General features: G+C 41.5%; 1 protein-coding gene across 1 annotated transcript in view; it reads left to right on the plus strand.

The window, feature by feature from the left end:
* LOC147355054 (uncharacterized) overlaps positions 1–18693 on the plus strand; it is a 258489-nt gene that overhangs the window by 51399 nt on the left and 188397 nt on the right. The window lies entirely within an intron of this gene.

The following is an 18693-nucleotide window of genomic DNA, read 5'->3' on the forward strand; positions in this document are numbered from 1 at the left end:
TGGTGTATAAACTCGAACCCAAAACAATAAAGTAAATGGCAACGGGATCATACTTATCAGTAATTACCTTAAACGTAGATGGGTTGAATGTCCCAACCAAAAGACAAAGACTGGCTGAATGGATACAAAAACAAGACCCCTACATATGTTGTCTACAAGAGACCCACCTCAAAACAGGGGACACATACAGACTGAAAGTGAAGGGCTGGAAAAAGATTTTCCATGCAAATAGGGACCAAAAGAAAGCAGGAGTCACAATACTCGTATCAGATAAATTAGACTTTAAAACAAAGGCTGTGAAAAGAGACAATGAAGGTCACTACATAATGATCAAAGGATCAATCCAAGAAGAAGATATAACAATTATAAATATATATGCACCCAACATGGGAGCACCGCAGTATGTAAGACAAATGCTAACAAGTATGAAAGGAGAAATTAACAATAACACAATAATAGTGGGAGACTTTAATACCCCACTCACACCTATGGATAGATCAACTAAACAGAAAATTAACAAGGAAACACAAACTTTAAACGATACAATAGACCAGTTAGACCTAATTGATAGCTATAGGACATTTCATCCCAAAACAATGAATTTCACCTTTTTCTCAAGCGCACATGGAACCTTCTCCAGGATAGATCACATCCTGGGCCATAAAGCTAGTCTTGGTAAATTCAAAAAAATAGAAATCATTCCAAGCATCTTTTCTGACCACAATGCAGTAAGATTAGATCTCAATTACAGGAGAAAAACTATTAAAAACTCCAACATATGGAGGCTGAACAACACGCTGCTGAATAACCAACAAATCACAGAAGAAATCAAAAAAGAAATCAAAATTTGCATAGAAACGAATGAAAATGAAAACACAACAACCCAAAACCTGTGGGACACGGTAAAAGCAGTCCTAAGGGGAAAGTTCATAGCAATACAGGCACACCTCAAGAAACAAGAAAAAAGTCAAATAAATAACCTAACTCTATACCTAAAGCAACTAGAAAAGGAAGAAATTAAGAATCCCAGGGTTAGTAGAAGGAAAGAAATCTTAAAAATTAGAGCAGAAATAAATGCAAAAGAAACAAAAGAGACCATAGCAAAAATCAACAAAACCAAAAGCTGGTTCTTTGAAAGGATAAATAAAATTGACAAACCATTAGCCAGACTCATCAAGAAACAAAGGGAGAAAAATCAAATCAATAAAATTAGAAAAAATAAAAATAAATAAAAGGGAAAACAAAAAGCAAAAAATGATAAAATGGAAAACATTAGAAATTTTAAAAAGCAAACATTGACCTCCCAAGGTAACACTAGTTTGTCAAAACCAAACTATTTTATATAATTATTAAAATTATACTTCAACTGGAATCCATGTTAGACCTTGATTCCAGGAATAAACCAGGATGTCTAGTTGAGAACTAAACTTAATGAGTGTCATTAGGGATAAAAGAGGAGGAATCAGATACCCACTCAATCATAAGAAAAAGAAAAAAAAAATATCGTGCTTCGTTTTCTGTGCTCCTTTATAAATTTCGCCCCTAGGTTCCCACAGAAGTTTGAAATGCTTTCAGCACAGTCAGATGCAGTGGTAATTTGGAGGTTTCTGTTTTCCCTGTTGACAGCCCTCTCTGAGTCCTTGTTGACCCGTTGCAGTTGGCCTCTCTGTAGACCTGCTGGGGCCCCCTCACCATCATGCTGGGCGTCCTCTCTGCCTCTGCCTTCATCTGCGTCCAGCTTTCCATGTCTTCCTCCTTCTTGGCTTACTACCCTCTTTGTTTTAGTGGAGCACATTCTCCAGTGACTACCTAAGAAATGGTTATTTGAAGTAAAATGGAGACCTTGCATGTTATAAAATATCTTTTCTATCCTTACATAGTACATAGTTTAGTCACTCAGTCGTGTCCGACTCTAGCGACCCCACGGACGGTAGCCTACTGGACTCCTCCGTCCATGGGATTTTCCAGGCAAGAGTACTGGAGTGGGTGGCCATTTCCTTCTCCAGGGGTTCTTCCTGACCCAGGGATCAAACCGGGGTCTCCCCTACTATAGGCAGACGCTTTACCATCTGAGCCACCCCGGAAATCCTTAGACTCACTTAAAAGAGAGATTGGAGGTAGCATTATGGGAAGAAAATAATTTTCCCTCAGGATTTTGAAGGAATGCCTCTTTTGTCTTTTTTCTTCCAATATATACCACCTGCTGCTGCTGCTGCTGCTGCTGTTAAGTCGCTTCAGTCGTGTCTGACTCTGTGCAACCCCATAGATGGCAGCCCACCAGGCTCCCCTGCCCCTGGGATTCTCCAGGCAAGAACACCGGAGCAGGTTGCCATTTCCTTCTCCAACGCATGAAAGTGAAAAGTGAAAGTGAAGTCGCTCAGTCGTGTCTGACTCTTAGCGACCCCATGGACTGCAGCCTGCCAGGCTCCTCCGACCATGGGATCCTCCAGGCCAAGAGTACTGGACTCTACCCCCTACAATTTGTGAATATGAGTATGCTGAATGAATGATGAATTTAGATTTACTCCCATGCCTTTAATTAAGGAGCTCTGAGTTTAGAGAGTGGGTAGAATTTAGAAAGCAGGTTAATATAGTTTACCCTATGTCAGTCAATAGTATAATATACTATCTAATTTAAATTTTATAATATTTAACTTTATAATAAAGGAAGTGAAGTTCAGAGAAGTTGGGCAGTTTGTCCAAGAATCCTCAGAAGTTTAAGCACAAGTACAGCTGGAGTATGTCTTTTGCCCATCCTGTAAGGTTTCCTTCCAGCTCTACCAATCACATTTTATCTCATTCAGCTGTTTGGTTATACTAGTGTCTTGGGACATGGATCCTGGCTTCATATCTGCCTCTTTCTAGCTGAACTATGAGTTGATATGTGTAAAATGCTTAGACAGGGGTAGGAGATGCTGTATAATATTAACTGAAGTCTTTAGTCTTTAAAATTGACTTGCATCCTGCTCTTCCCCTCCCATTCTGTTTGTCCAATTAACTTCTCATTCTTTTTTTTATTTTTTTTTAAATTTTATTTTTAAACTTTACAATATTGTATTGGTTTTGCCAAATATCGAAATGAATCCGCCACAGGTATACATGTGTTCCCCATCCTGAACCCTCCTCCCTCCTCCCTCCCCATACCATCCCTCTGGGTCGTCCCAGTGCACCAGCCCCAAGCATCCAGTATTTGCCATTTCACTTCCCTACTAAAACCATTCCAAGTAGAACAGCCTCACTCTCTCCAAAAGTGGACTAATTTCCACCTACCTCTCATGTTGTAAGGCTTCCCCTGTGACTCAGGGTAAAGAATTTGCCTGCCACTTCAGGAGACTCGGTTCAATCCTTGCGTCAGGAGGATCCCCTGGAGGAGGAAATGGCAACCCACTCCAGTGTTCTTGCCTGGAGAATCCCATGGACAGAGGAGCCTGGCGGGGTATAGTCCATGAGGTCACAAAGGGTCAAACACGACTGAGCATGCAGCACGCATGCATACATTGTAAATATGAGACTTAGTGATTTTCCTTCATATGAAAGTTAGTAATTATATGTTTTTGTATTTGTTTCAAATCTTTTTCTCCTACTGCAGTCTAAGCCCCATGTCTGTTTTGCTTACTATTATACCTGCAGAACCTAACAAATACTCAGAACACATGTATTATATAAATATTTGTTGAAGCACTGGTTGCATAAATGAATACTGAGTTCAGGCAAATCTGTATTTTTTCCCTTACTGCAAAAATATTTTTTAATAGAAAGTTAATAAATAACAAACAATAGTAATTGCTATAATCTTTTCCATGTTTACTGTGTATGTAAGTATAGGGAGAAACTATTCTGCCTGTCTGCCTTGGTGAGGGTGCAGTTTGCAGGTCAGTTTAGTGGGTTGTGTGGCCAGCTTTAAAAAATGTCATGGACTAGAAGAGAAGATATCAGAGTGTATAACACATGTGTGCGTGTGTGCTCAGTCACTTTAGTCATGTCCTACTCCTTACAACCCCATGGACTGTGGCCCACCAGGCTCCTCTGTCCATGGAATTCTCCAACAAGAATACTGGAGTGGGTTGCCATTTCCTCCTCCAGGGGATTTTCCTGACCCAGGGATCAAACCCGCATCTCCTGCATTGCAGGCAGGTTCTTTACCACTGAGCCACCCGGGAAACCTGGGCTTCCCTTGTAGTTTGGTTTGATTCCTGGGTCAGGAAGATTTCCTGGAGAAGGAAATGGCAACCTACTCCAGTATTCTTGCCTGGAGAATCCCATGGACAGAGGAACCTGGCAGGCAGGGAGTCTCAAGAGTTCAACACGACTTAGTGACTAAATCACCACCACCACCAGGGAAGCCCATATAATACACAATAAGGGGTAATTATTGTCCTATGAAATTGTATATATCTGTATATCTACACACACACATATATAATTATATGAAGCAGACTGCATTACAATAAAACTATTTTTTATTGTGAGTATGGTCAAAACTTGCCAAGTCAGTTGCTTTAGAGATTGGCAAACTTTTCCTGTAAAGGGCTAGCTAGTAGATGTTTTCAATTTTGCGATCCCTATGGTCTTTGTTACAACCACTCAACTCTGTCACCGTAGCATGAGAGCAGACAGAGCCCATAAGTAAAGAACAGGACATAGCTGTTTCCAACACAGCTTTACAAAAACACAAGTCTGGATGGGTTTGACCCAAAGGCTATAGCTTGCAGACCTCTGCCCTAGAGGGACGGGTTGGCAGGGAAGATTCTGTCCCTCCCTCCACATTGTTAGTTGAAGGAGATGATTTGATTGATTTGGGGTAATCTGATGATTCTGACTAATCTGATGGTTCTTTCTTAGTGAATGAGAGAATAGGGCAGTAGGTTGCAGCCTGAGCTAAGATATCTCAAGCTCTTATTCTCTCTCTCTTATAAAAAATTTTTTTATTTATCTTTCTTTTTTTTTTTTTGTGCCAGGTGTTAGTTGAGGTATGCAGGCTCTAGTTCCCTGACCAGGGATCAGATCCCTGACCTGAGCCCTGTGCATTGGAAGCTTGGAGCCTTAGCCACTGGACCACCAGCGAAGTCCCAAACTCTTACCCTGTTTACTTTCCTTATATTCCTATGTGATAGGATTGAAAGAGATTGGGCAGTGCTTTCCTCTGTGTGAAAAAGAGCTTGCCACTCTCTTTGCAAGGCCCTTGCCTGCGCCTCACGTGTTATGTGCTGCATAATAGTGTATGTGACCTGAGCCCCCTTCGAGTTGTGTTGCTTGGCAGCTCTGACTGCCTGACAAGTGGCTTTACAGTCTACTCTATGATTCTGCCTCTCTCCCTGAGAGGGTCTTACAGACCAGAGTTACAGTGTTACCAGGATGCCCACTTTAGGTCTGAAATCCAATCCACATTCTTAAATGCTGCTGTTAATAGAAAGACCTGGATTTTAAAGTGATTGGTGTTTATCTAGATTGAATCAAATGACTCTGTGGTTACCAGTTTTATGTAAGAGTGCTTTATAGTTTAGAACACACAGAGGTGAGTTTAAGTTCTCTGAATGCTCAATATTAAGAATTGGATATTCAATCTATATTTCATAATAAAAGGAAATTGGATTTCCCTCTATATCCGGAATAGTATATATCTCACAGATTTTGCTTACTTCAACCAACCTAAGAAATATGACACCCAAAGGTGATTCTGATCTGGAGTGTGTGGACTTGTGGAGGGATGGGATACATGGAAAATAACTGCCTCAGAAGAGTGTGGCCGATATTATAGATGGGACTGTATCAAATTCGTTTATAACCCCCCCCCCCTTTCTTTTCTTCTACTGCAATAGCTGAAAACCTTAAAGATTCATGTTCCTTAGACTTTGTTGACGCTAGGATGAGCCATGTGATCGAGATGTGATAAACAGAAGTCTCTTTCCTCCTTTCTTCTGGATGAGCTGATTCCTAGCAGGTGCCTGGGGGTATAGTGCCGCCTTGCACACTTGTACCCCCTGCCAAAGCTGTGAGCACAGGAGCTGGAAGGAGTCTCTTGGCTTGGTAACATCATCGAGCCTTTGAACTGCCAACCCTCAGACTTCCTGTTGCATGATGTTAATAAACCCCCATGGCTTAAACAACTGTTAGTCAAATTTTTGGTTATTTAGAGGTAAACACAGTCCTAACTGATACCAAAAGTAGATTAGCTTGTTGATGGAAATTGTTACTATTAAATGTTAGGGACACATTACCCTAGGTTATGAAAGGGGAGAAGGGCACTGGTTTGAAATTTAATAGTTTGAATGAAAAGATGTAAGTTGCTTATGTTGCTAAACCTTTACTTTTTTAAATTCAAGAAGTCATCTTGGGGCTCTTAGAACTATATAACTGTAGCATTTTCCAAACTAGAGAAAATTTAAGATCTCTTCATTCACAGTGCCCATCAAATGCCTAATATATTAGTTATATGCAATACATGCACGCTAAATGAATAATTGAAAATGCCATTGAAGGAATAAATGAATGTGAAAGATACTTCCTCTAGAAGGTACCCTAGGTGACTTCACTAAGGATATTGGAAAACACCATGCAGGAAAGGTGAAGTTTTCATCTTTATTTCCATTGATGTCAATAACTTTGAAAGGCAGATATAGAACCTAACATCAAATAATTTTAATGTTTCAAAAAGTATGTTCATGCCTAATATGAGAGTGAGAAGGACAGTTTATTTAGTCTGGGAGTGTATGAACAAAATAAACAAATGGAAACATGACCTTTAGATTTTATTATGAAAGCTGAAATTAATTTCTAAGATGTCTGTACATGTGCCAGATTATTTTCTGTAACTGAAAGAGAAACACAATGTAACAGAATATTAGGAAGTACAGTGAAATTTTAGAATATAAATGATGAGTAATGAATAGTTTTGACTCTCTATTTTACAAGTTAGAGAAGAGTCAGAGCTGTATCCTTTATTCAGTTCAGTTCAGTTCAGTCGCTCAGTTGTGTCCTACTCTTTGTGACCCCATGGACTGCAGCATGCCAGGCCTCTCTATCACCAACTCCTGGAGTTTACTCAAACCCATGTCCATTGAGTCGGTGATGCCATCCAACCATCTCATCCTCTGTCGTCCCCTTCTCCTCCCGCCTTCAATCCTTCCCAGCATCAGGGTCTTTTCAAATGAGTCAGCTCTTTAAATCAGGTGGCCAAAGTATTGGAGTTTCAGCTTCAGCTGAAACAGGTTCAGTCCTTCCAATGAATATTCAGGACTGATCTCCTTTAGGATGGACTGGTTGGATCTCCTTGCAATCCAAGGGACTCACAAGAGTCTTCTCCAACACCACAGTTTAAAAGCATCAATTCTTCAGTGTTCAGCTTTCTTTATATTCCAACTCTCACATCCATACATGACTACTGGAAAAACCACAGCTTTGACTAGATGGACCTTTGTTGCAAAGTAATGTCTCTGCTTTTGAATATGCTATCTAGGTTGGTCATAACTTTTCTTCCAGGAAGCAACCGTCTTTTTATTTCCTGGCTGCAATCACCATCTGCAGTGATTTTGGAACCCCCCCAGATAAAGTGTGTTACTGTTTCCCCATCTATTTGCCATAAAGTGATGGGACCAGATGCCATAGTTTTCTGAGTGTTGAGTTTTAAGCCAACTTTTTCACTCTCCTCTTTCACTTTCATCAAGAGGCTCTTTAGTTCTTCTTCACTTTCTGCTTTAAGGGTGGTGTCATCTGCATATCTGACGTTATTGGTATTTCTCCCAGCATTGTTGATTCCACTTGTGCTTCCTCCAGCCCAGCATTTCCCATGATGTACTCTGCATATAAGTTAAATAAACAGGGTAACAATATACAGCCTTGACGAACTCCTTTCCCTATTTGGAACCAGTCTATTGTTCCATGTTCAGTTCTAGCTGTTGCTTTCTGACCTGCATACAGATTTCTCAAGAGGAAAGTCAGGTGGTCTGGTATTCCATCTCTTTAAGAATTTTCCAGAGTTTGTTTATTATAAAACTATAATTGTAAGTCAGGCTTCCCTTGTGGTTCAGAGGGTAAAAATCTGCCTATAATGCAGGAGACCTGGGTTCGATCCTTGTAATTGTAAGTATAATGCTTTTGTGAGTTCTGAATCATACCAGTGAGTAATAGAACCTGAAGGCGTCATGAGAACCATTGAATTTGCAGCCAGTTGACTAGAAGTGTGGGTGTCCTGGGGACCCCTTGAACTTGCTGCTGACATCTGAAGTCAGGACCATTTAGTGGAGGCATTGAGCCTTTAATGTGTGGTTTGTGCCCAAATTGTATGGAAGTTCACACAGTTTGTTGAAATGGAATACTGTTCATAAGAAATGACTGGTGTTTGCAGCCCAGTGGCATTCTTAGATTATGTCTGTCTGCCATTAAGTTGACTTTCTTGGGAAACACATTCCTTGTGTAGAAGGTTTATTGGGCAGTATTGGCTTAAAGCTCAACATTCAGAAAACGAAGATCATGGCATCAGCTCCCATCACTTCATGGGAAATAGATGGGGAAACAGTGGAAACAGTGTCAGACTTTATTTTTCTGGGTTCCAAAATCACTACAGATGGTGACTGCAGCCATGAAATTAAAAGACGCTTACTCCTTGGAAGGAAAGTTATGACCAACCTAGATAGCATATTGAAAAGCAGAGACGTTACTTTGCCAACAAAGGTCCATCTAGTCAAGGCTATGGTTTTTCCAGTGGTTATTATGGATGTGAAAGTTGTACTGTGAAGAAGGCTGAGCGCCAAAGAACTGATGCTTTTGAACTGTGGTGTTGGAGAAGACTCTTGAGAGTCCCTTGGACTGCAAGGAGATCCAACCAGTCCATTCTGAAGGAGATGAGCCCTGGGATTTCTTTGGAGGGAATGATGCTAAAGCTAACTCCAGTACTTTGGCCACGTCATGTGAAGAGTTGACTCATTGGAAAAGACTCTGATGCTGGGAGGGATTGGGGGCAAGAGGAGAAGGGGAAGACAGAGCATGAGATGGCTGAATGGCATCACTGACTCAATGGACATGAGTCTGAGTGAACTCCGGGAGTTGGTGATAAACAGGGAAGCCTGGCGTGCTGCGATTCATGGGGTCGCAAAGAGTCGGACACGACTGAGCGACTGATCTGATCTGATCTGATCTGATTCTTAGGATTAGCACTTGCTGAAGGGAAGATAAGAGCAGTATTCAACAGGAGAAGAACTCAAGCTGTGATACAGTCTTAACAGAAGCCTCCTCTGTCCCTTTAGAGACAAAATTACCCCAGGCTAGAGTAATAGCCCTGGAGTTTGGGCTGGTTACTTTTTATGGGCTGGGTAATTTCATATGCTAATAAGTGGGAGGATTAGCAGTAGGAAGCCAAAGTTAAGTCTTGGCTCTGCCACTGAACCATTCATAACTTTGGACAAATAATATGCTCTTTTTGGAAGAGCTAGATTTTGTCTGCAATTCTCTTCAGATGCTAATATTAAAATCCCATGTTTTTTTCTCTAAACTTCTTTGTAGAAAGGAGAGACACAATATCAGACACATGGTTGCAATTCGATAAATGTTAGTTTAGTAAGGTAAAACCTACTAACTTGGGCATACAGAAAAATGATAATTAATGAATGTAGCCTACAGTTACTTTGATCTTTCCATACAACCTCCATCATCTAATTGGAAGGCAGTGAAACCAACTTAATACCCAATGTAAACCTTATCTGGCTCAATAATTTAAAACTGGCTTTTTAAGCAGTGTGTAATACTTCTTAGATAAAAATGTGGAGCCCTTCATACAACTTCCTCCTCTTGCTTGCCTTCCTCCTAAGACAGTATCAGTTTCTATGGGGAAAGGGATGATGAAGAGGAGGAGAATGGATGAGGCTAAAGCATCATTATCAAGGTGGGGAAGAGCTGGCAGCTTCAAGTGCCATCCTTGGTCTCCTCTAGTCTCCAGGGGACGTGCCATGAAGCTAATCGAGAGTAGAATAGGAAATGTAATTAGGCTGGCTTTTAGTGTGTAGTATTCGTGGGCGGGAGGAGAACGGGACGGCAGAGGATGAAGTGGTCTGGTGGCATCACTGACGCGATGGACATGAGTTTGAATAGGCTCCAGGAGTTGGTGATGGACAGGGAAGCCTGGCGTAGTGCAGTCCGTGGGGTCGCAAAGAGTCGGACACGACTGAGTGACTGAACTGAATCATGTGGTTTGTAGTCATTTCTGTATTACCAGCTATCATGGTATAGGGATGGGTTCTAAGACTGTCCCTGGCACTGCTGTGTCAGGTAACCCATTGTTATGATATAAAGGTATGAGACTAAAAGTCTTATGTCCAATGGGGCAAGGAACAGAAATAAGTGCTTAGTGGATGAAAAGCAAGGATTAAAATGTATGAGCACAGAAGCTAATCTATTGGAAAATTCTTATCTTTGTCATTTCATCTCAGAAAATGATGGGGCTCGGTTTCTCCAGAGTAAATCTATACATTTTCACAGGATTCCATCCCCTTCTTCCAGAACCTTGGTCTCTTGATTATACTAGTGTGTGCTTTTGGTATGGTATCTGACTGTTCACATAATAAAAAATAAATACGTTCCAGATTTAAACTAGATCAATTTTGAAGGATGTACCCATTTATTAGGGCATAGTAGCACTATGAAGTATCAGTTCATTTATTTATTCACTCAATAAATATTTAATAAATGTATGTGTATCAATGTTCTGTATAACAAACATTATTATACAGAATGTTATACAGAGTGTTTGCTATATAACAAACCACCTCCAAACTTAGTGGCTTAAAACAAAAGCAGTGATTTCCATTGCTCAGGAATCTGTCATTTGTCAGCTCAGGGAGAATAGTTGATCTTTGTTCCACATGTTTCTATCTGGGGTGGCTTTGTTGGGAGCTGGAGGATCTGCTTTCAAGATGCTCGCCCATATACCTGGGAGTTCAACCAGCCTCTGCACCAGGGACATTGGTACCTCTTCACACGACTCCTCCATGAGCTGCGTGGGCTTCCACATGGCATAATGGGTGGGTTGCAAGAGCGAGATCCCAAGAGAACAAGGCAGAAGCTATGACATCTTTCTGGCCTAGCTTCAGAAGTCACGCAGTGTCATTTCCTCTCTATTGGTTGAGGCAGCCATGAAAGCTCACTCAGCTTCAAGGGGAGGGGGTATCACTCTGCTCATAGTTGGTGGAATGAGTGCCAAGGTCACCGTATAAGAGCATGTGGGATGTTGTATCAGGGCTTCTGTAACAAAGTACCACGCACTGTGTGACTTGAAAGAATACAAATTCTGTAGAAGTCATGGTTCTGGAGGCTGGAAATCCTAAAGCAAGGTGTTCCCATGGGAGGGGAGAAACTCTTCCATGCCCCTCTCTCAGCTTCCTGTATAGTTGTTAACCCTTGGCATTCCTTGGCTTGTAGATGCAAAACTCCAATCTCTGCCTCTGTCATCACATGGTGATCATCTCTCCCTGTCTGTCTTTCTCTCTCCTTTTCTTATAAAGATGCCAGTCATATTGGATTGGTTCAGTTCAGTTGCTCAGTCATGTCCAATTCTTAGCAACCCCATGGACTGTAGCACGCCAGGCTTCCCTGTCCATCACCAACTCCTGGAGCTTACTCAAACTCATGTCCATCGAGTCGGTGATGCCATCCAGCCATCTCATCCTCCGTTGTCCCCTTCTCCTCCCATCTTCAATCTTTCCCAGCATGAAGGTCTTTTCCAAAGAGGCAGTTCTTCATTCACATCAGGTGGCCAAAGTATTGGAGCTTCAGCTTCAGCATCAGTCCTTCCAATGAATATTCAGGACTGATTTCCTTTAGGATGGACTGGTTGGATCTCTTTGCTGTCCAAGGAAGTCTCAGGAGTCCTCTTCAACACCACAGTTCAAAAGCATCAATTCTTCGGCCCACCTTACCTGGTTGCTCAGACAGTAAAGTGTCTGCCTGCAATGCAGGAGACCCAGGTTTGATCCCTGGGTTGGGAAGATCCCCTGGAGAAGGAAATGGCAACTGACTCCAGTACTCTTGCCTGGAAGATTCCACAGATGTAAGAGCCTGGTGGGTTACAGCCCATGGAGTCACAAAGAGTTGGACACGACTAAGCAACTTCACTTTTACTTTACTCTAGTATAGTCTTCCCTAGTGGCTCAGAAGGTAAAGAGTCTGCCTACAGTGTGGGAGACCTGGGTTCGATCTCTGGGTTGGGAAGATCGCCTAGAGAAGGGAATGGCAACCCATTCCAATATTCTTGTCTGGAAAATTCTGTGGATGGAGGAGCCTGGTGGGCCCGAATCCATGGGGTCACAAAAAGTCAGACACAACTGAGCGACTAACACATTCACACTTACTCTATTATGGCCTTGTTTTAACTAACTATACTACAACAACCCTATTTCCAAATAAGAACACAGTCTTAGTTACTGGTAATTGGGATTTCAATATATCTTTCTAGGGACACAATTCAACCTATAACAGGTGACAAAGGTTGTATATTCTTTGGAAAATATAATCTGCCACATTGTACTAAATAGTAGTTACCAGGTTATAGATAGGTGATAAATTAGTGGCTTTTAGAATATAGACTCCATGAAAACATAATTTTGTCCAGTACTTAGAACATTGCTGACATAGGGTAGGCACTCAACAAATATGCTGAATAAATAAAATGAGTGAAAATGGATAAAGACTTTGTCTTAATAGAGTTTACAATTTTGACTAATATAAGGTATCAATCAAATTATCACACAAGTACAAGCTGAAGTACATGCAATTCATTCATATTTAACAAAGAGTTACTAAGCATATATATCTTGCCAGACATTGCTCTAGGAGGTGGGTTGAGAGCAGGGAACTGAACAAAGTTTCTACCCTCATACAGTTGTTGTTCTGTCACTAAGTCTTGTCTGGACTCTTTTTGAGCCCATGGGCTGCAGCACACCAGGCTTCCCTGTCCTTCACCATCTCCCATTACGTTTGCTCAAATTCATGTCCATTGAGTAGGTGATGCTATCTAACCATCTCATCCTCTGCTGTCCCCTTCTCCTTTTGCCCTGCGTCTTTCATAGCATCAGGGTCTTTTCCAATGAAACAACTGTCCTCATACAATATCAGACGGTAAATAAACAAATATACATATAATAAATAAGGTGATGATAAGTATTATAGAAAGAAACAGAGAGAAAGGGGGCAGGATGGAGTTGCAGGTATGTTATGCTCTCCAGGTTCTCTATGCTGAAGAGGTAGCATTTCTGCAGAGACGTAAAAGAAAAGTCCATGGAATTCTCCAGGTCAAAATATTGGATAGCCTTTCCCTTCTCCAGGGGATCTTCCCAACCCAGGGACTGAATGCAGGTCTCCTGCATTGCAGGCAGATTCTTTACCAGCTGAACCACAAGGGAAGCCCAGGGATACTGGAGTAGTGGGCAGCCTGTCCCTTCTCCAGCAGATCTTCCGGACCCTGGAATCTAACCTGGGATCTCCTGCATTGCAGGTGGATTCTTTATCAACTTGGCTATCAGGGAAGCCCAAAAGAAAAGATAAGATAAGCCATATACTAAGCTGGCAGAAATGGTCTCCAGGCAAAGGGCAGGTTAAGGGCTCTAGGCAAGTTTGAGAACAGCAAAGAAGCTGAAATAGGAGAGGAAGGTGAAAATGGAGGTCAGGGACTTATAAGCAAGCCAGCAGAAGGACTTTGACTTTTTGCTTCAGTTGAAATGGCAAGCCATGGAGGGCTGTGAGCAGAGGACTGGCATGATCCGACTTAAAATCTCAGCTCAAACCTGATTTCAGCTTTCAGCTCCTGTGTCATCCCCTTAAATAAAAAGTTTAGATGAGTATGAGAATCTGTAGCAGGAGAATGTAATGTTGTTGCGGGGTGGGAAGTTTAGAGCTGAGAAGTGGGAGAAGACAATTTTTCCAATTTTGTCTCAGTTTGATTTTCAACAAATACAAAAGTTGAATTATTTAATTTTCTCACTTTATATGTTAAAGATTGCCAGTACTTTAAATACCTATTCATTTAAAAATGAAAAATATGTAATGATGGTTGTATCCAAATTACATTTTTATTTAGGAGCAATAAGTATTATTTAACCTGCAAATAGGAAATCGAAGTTTATTCTGTTATCATTTGGAAAATGATGCTTGGCTCAAAGGGTAAAAAATAAAATATATGTTAGTTGTTAATGGGGAGAAAGTAGAAATCTAGTTTCATATATTATGAATATTTTAAATAAAGATGCTGTGGTTATAAAGTCAACATAATGGTCTTTAATAATATGGTAATTTCAAATTACGTCTTTGTCTTATATACTGTCTATTAAGGATGGGATGGCTGTGTCCCCCTCAAAATTGATATGTTGAAAATATATGGTGTGATGGTATTTGGAGATGGTACTTTGAGGAAGTTAATTAGGTGGAGGGTGGAGCCCTCACGATGGGACTAGTGACCTAATAAGAGACACGAGAGTTTGTCTCCTTTCTCTGTGCTCTCTGCCATATGAGGTACAAGGAGACAGCTGTCTGCATGCCAGGCAGAGGGTCCTCACCAAAACTAAATCTGCTGGCACTTTGATCTCAGACTTTGCAGCCTCCAGAACTGTGAGAGATAAATGTCTATTGTTTGAGCCACTCAGTCTAGGTCATCTGTTATAGTGGCCCAAGCTAAAACACTACCCACAAATGGAGAAATGATTTTTAAAATTTCTAAGTGGAAGTATATCCAGAAGTGTTTAAAGGTTATGCATTGCTAGAGTATATTGGGAAACACAGTTCTAACTCAGGACTTGGCAAGCTTCAACCCATGGACCAAATTCTGCTCACTGTCTATTTTTGTGAATAGAGTTCTATTGGAATACAGTCAAGCTCATCCATTTTATTTTTAATGGCTGTTTTTTGTTTGTTTTTGCTACGATAGCATAGTTAAATAGTTATCCAGCTCTTTACAGAGAAAGTCTGTGGCTCTGGCATATGTGGGATGAATGCCAGGCCCAGAGAGGAAGGTCTCTAACTTTCCCTAAATCTTAGAAAGGTAACACGATTATTGCTAGTGAGGAGAAATTTGTAAAAATGGGAACTTCCATCATAGCTTAGTTGGTAAAGAATCCACGTGCAATGCAGGAGACCCCGGTTTGATTCCTGGGTTGAGAAGATCTGCTGAAGGGATTGGCTACCCACTCCAGTTCTTGGGCTTCCCTTGTGGCTCAGCTGGTAAAGAATCTGCCTGCAATGCGGGAGACCTGGGTTCTATCCCTGGGTTGGGAAGATCCCCTGGAGAAGGGAAAGGCTACCCAATACAGTATTCTGACCTGGAGAATTCCATGGACTGTATAGTCCATGGGGTCGCAAAGAGTTGGACACGACTGAGCAACTTTCTATTGCTGGTGAGGAGAAATTTGTAAAAATGAACCTCTGGCAATGAAAATACGTATAAGGAACAAATGACCGTGGAGGCCTTTATGCAAAAACATTCCAAATAGCTTTGTAGATTGCTCACAAAACCATTTCTGCTCCTATCTTTTATATCAGCCAGTGGTACCACCTGGTTACTCAAGTCAGAAACCTAGCCAGTGTCCTGAAGTCCTCTCATTCCTTCTCTGCTTCATCACCAACTCAGTCCTTCTCTCCATTCCCACTGTCACCCTTGGCCAGGCCACCTGGAATTCTGCAAACTTGCCTAGAGTAGGCAAACACTTCCTAACGGCCTCTCCCACCTCCAGACATCCTTTTGTTTTCAATCTCTATCCTACACAATGACCTTTTACTGTAAAAGCCTTCAGTCCCCTATTTATATGCTTCAGTGGTTTTCTATTGCCTTTAGAAATAAATCCAAATGCTAGAGCATAATTTTTGAGTCCCTCACAAATAACCTTTATTTGACTTTATTTCTCTTTACCCATCAGGTCTCAGCTTATCTAGCTCTTCCTCTGGGATTCTCCCCAAGTGTGGTGTAAGTCATCCTCAAATGTTCTCCCAAGGCACTTTATCGTTTCTTGTTATAGAGCAGAACACATGGCCTTGTAATTGTTTGTTTAATTGTCTGTCTGAACACTGAGGGCAAGAGTCATGTCTTTATTAACTGGGGAAGCACTCGAGGGAAAAACAGACATAGTCTCTGTTGTAGAGACACTGCAGCCTAGTGAGAGAAACTGATACTTACCAGGTAATTACTGGAATGTAAGTAGCAGTATCTACTTCTGGCTTCCCAAGTGGCTCAGTGGTAAAGAATCCGCCTGCCAAGCGGGAGGCTCAAGTTTAATCCCTGGGTTGGTAAGATCCTCTGGAGAAGGAAATGGTAACCCACTCCAGTATTCTTGCCTGGAGAACCCAATAGACAGTGGAGCCTGGTGGACTACAGTCCATGGGGTCGCAAAGAGTCGGGCACAACTTAGCAACTAAGCAACGACAATAATCCTACTACTGCTGCCGCTGCAGTTTTAAACTGAGGTTCCATAACCCTCTTTCCTGAAATTCTTCTCATTGCTTGTGGTTCTTCACCCATTCATTGACTGAGGAAGAAGACAAAGACAGACTAGAATAATGAGGTCACTCTCAGTTTTGACATTCAGAGTCCATAGGGAGAAAATAGTTTTGAAGGGCAGAGTTTCAACTGTGAAACTAGTCACCCCCAAAGAGAAAAGGGTTCCCCAAATTCCAAAAGCTATTCTTTAATAATTTAGAACCAAAGACTGGGAAGCTAAGGAAGAATGTTACTATAAGCTCCAGAGCAGGAAAGATACAGGACACTTCACACAGGGAGAAGATAAAAGCTCTTTAGGGCCTGAGCAGAGAAGGCTGGAATGAGGGAGAGGAGTGTAAGTTCCAAGTAAGACGCCTTCTCACTTTTTTGTCTCTTTCCCCTAGAGTGTAGGTCTTTTGGGGTAACAGAAACCCCACGATGGAGTTGAGAAAGCCAGAGCAAGATTTGTGCCTTATTGCCCTTTCCATGACTCAAGGAAGGTGAGACCCAGTTAGAGGAAGAGGCTGTGGACGCTGCATGGTGTTGGAGCAGCGTGACCACAGGTGGTTGATAGCAATGCGCGGATGCAAGTGACCCATCGAATGGCTTGACACAGGAAAGGGCTGACCCTCCCTACCTAAAGGCAGATGGAACTGTAGACTGGGAGGTCTAGAGTAGTCTAAAATCTAGACCAGAGTTTCAGATCCCTTTAGATAGAGAGGGTCAATGGAGAAAAACATAGGAACTGAAAGTCTTGCTTCCGATTGCATCACAAACATCTAGTACAGGTTACTGCCACGTGGAAGCAGACAATACATATGTATTGAGTACACTGAATGAATGAAGAGTAGGAAAACAGGAAACTGAGTGTTTATTTAGAAGGACTTTTTTTTTAAAAGGAAACTGTCATGTTGATACTTGACATAAAGCCACTTAACTGGAGGATTAATCTTACTTTAATTTCAAGAAAGCAATTCTATAACCAAGTGATCTGAGAAAAAGTCAGCAAAACCTTAAATCCTTGGAAAATACACTTGGCTTGAGAATCAGTCATCTTGATAAAACTATGACAGCTTACTTGATCTAATCCTTTAAGAAGCGATTTCATTTCTTACATTCTTAATTTCTAATATAACTCATACTATCTAGTGCCCAGCACAGTATGCTTGCTGCTGCTAAGTCACTTCAGTCGTGTCCGACTCTGTGCGACCCCATAGGCGGCAGCCCACCAGGCTCCCCCGTCCCTGGGATTCTCCAGGCAAGAACACTGGAGCGGGTTGCCATTTCCTTCTCCAATGCATGAAAGTGAAATGTGAAAGTGAACTCGCTCAGTCGTGTCCGACTCTTCGCGACCCCATGGACTGCAGCCTACCAGGCTCCTCCATCCATGGGATTTGCCAGGCAAGAGTACTGGAGTGGGTTGCCATTGCCTTCTCCCAGCACAGTATGCTTAGAAAATACTTAAAACAAATTAGTTGAATGGATTGCTGAAAAATTCATCTGATCTCCAGATCTGAAAACTTTGGAGGAGTTAAAAAAAAAATCCCTCTTCTCTTAAATCATAATTGTATTAATTATACACATAACATCTGGAGTAAGTGAGCAAAGAGAAGAGAAAGAAAATTTTAGCTTGCCTTAGCACACTTCTACCAAAGAGATCTTTCTAGAGAAGTGATGTCAAGATTAAAATCTTCTATTTTCTATTTCCTTTGATATTTTTAATGTGCTTTTACCATGAAACCCTATGTTCAATCTTATGATAATATAAGTATTAGGAAAGAACATATATTAAAATAGTTAACATTTTCTAATTCTCTCTTTAATGCTTTTTAAGGAGGATGGACTCTTAGGAAGAGCCATTTGTTTTGCTGAATGAGATGATATGTGGGTATAAGATGTAGAAATGAATGAAGACTATATTCTGAACAGAAGGGGTGGAGGGACCCAGACATCAGGGTATATGGATGTTGCCCATATGACATCCTTGCTTTTGGGCTGAAAGCCTTCCTCCTTGGGTTTGGGTTGAGGCTTTGATAATGTTTATTGCTATAATCCCTGTGTTCTGTCTCTGTCTACTGCTGAGTTCTCTGCTTGGTAAACTTGTGCTGCAGTTTTTCTCGCCTTGGTCCAGTACTGATCGCCCCTTCATACTGATGTGGCCTCTCTTTAGCTCCTCATACTACTAAGTCCTGTTGAGTCTCTGTTATACCCTACGTCTGACCTTGGCCAAGGATGTCCACTCTGCA

The sequence above is a fragment of the Bos grunniens genome, chromosome 17 (genome assembly GCF_055505025.1).
Source record: "Bos grunniens cultivar Pamir isolate PY7600 chromosome 17, Bosgru_T2T1.0, whole genome shotgun sequence".
Classification (NCBI taxonomy): Eukaryota; Metazoa; Chordata; class Mammalia; order Artiodactyla; family Bovidae; genus Bos; species Bos grunniens.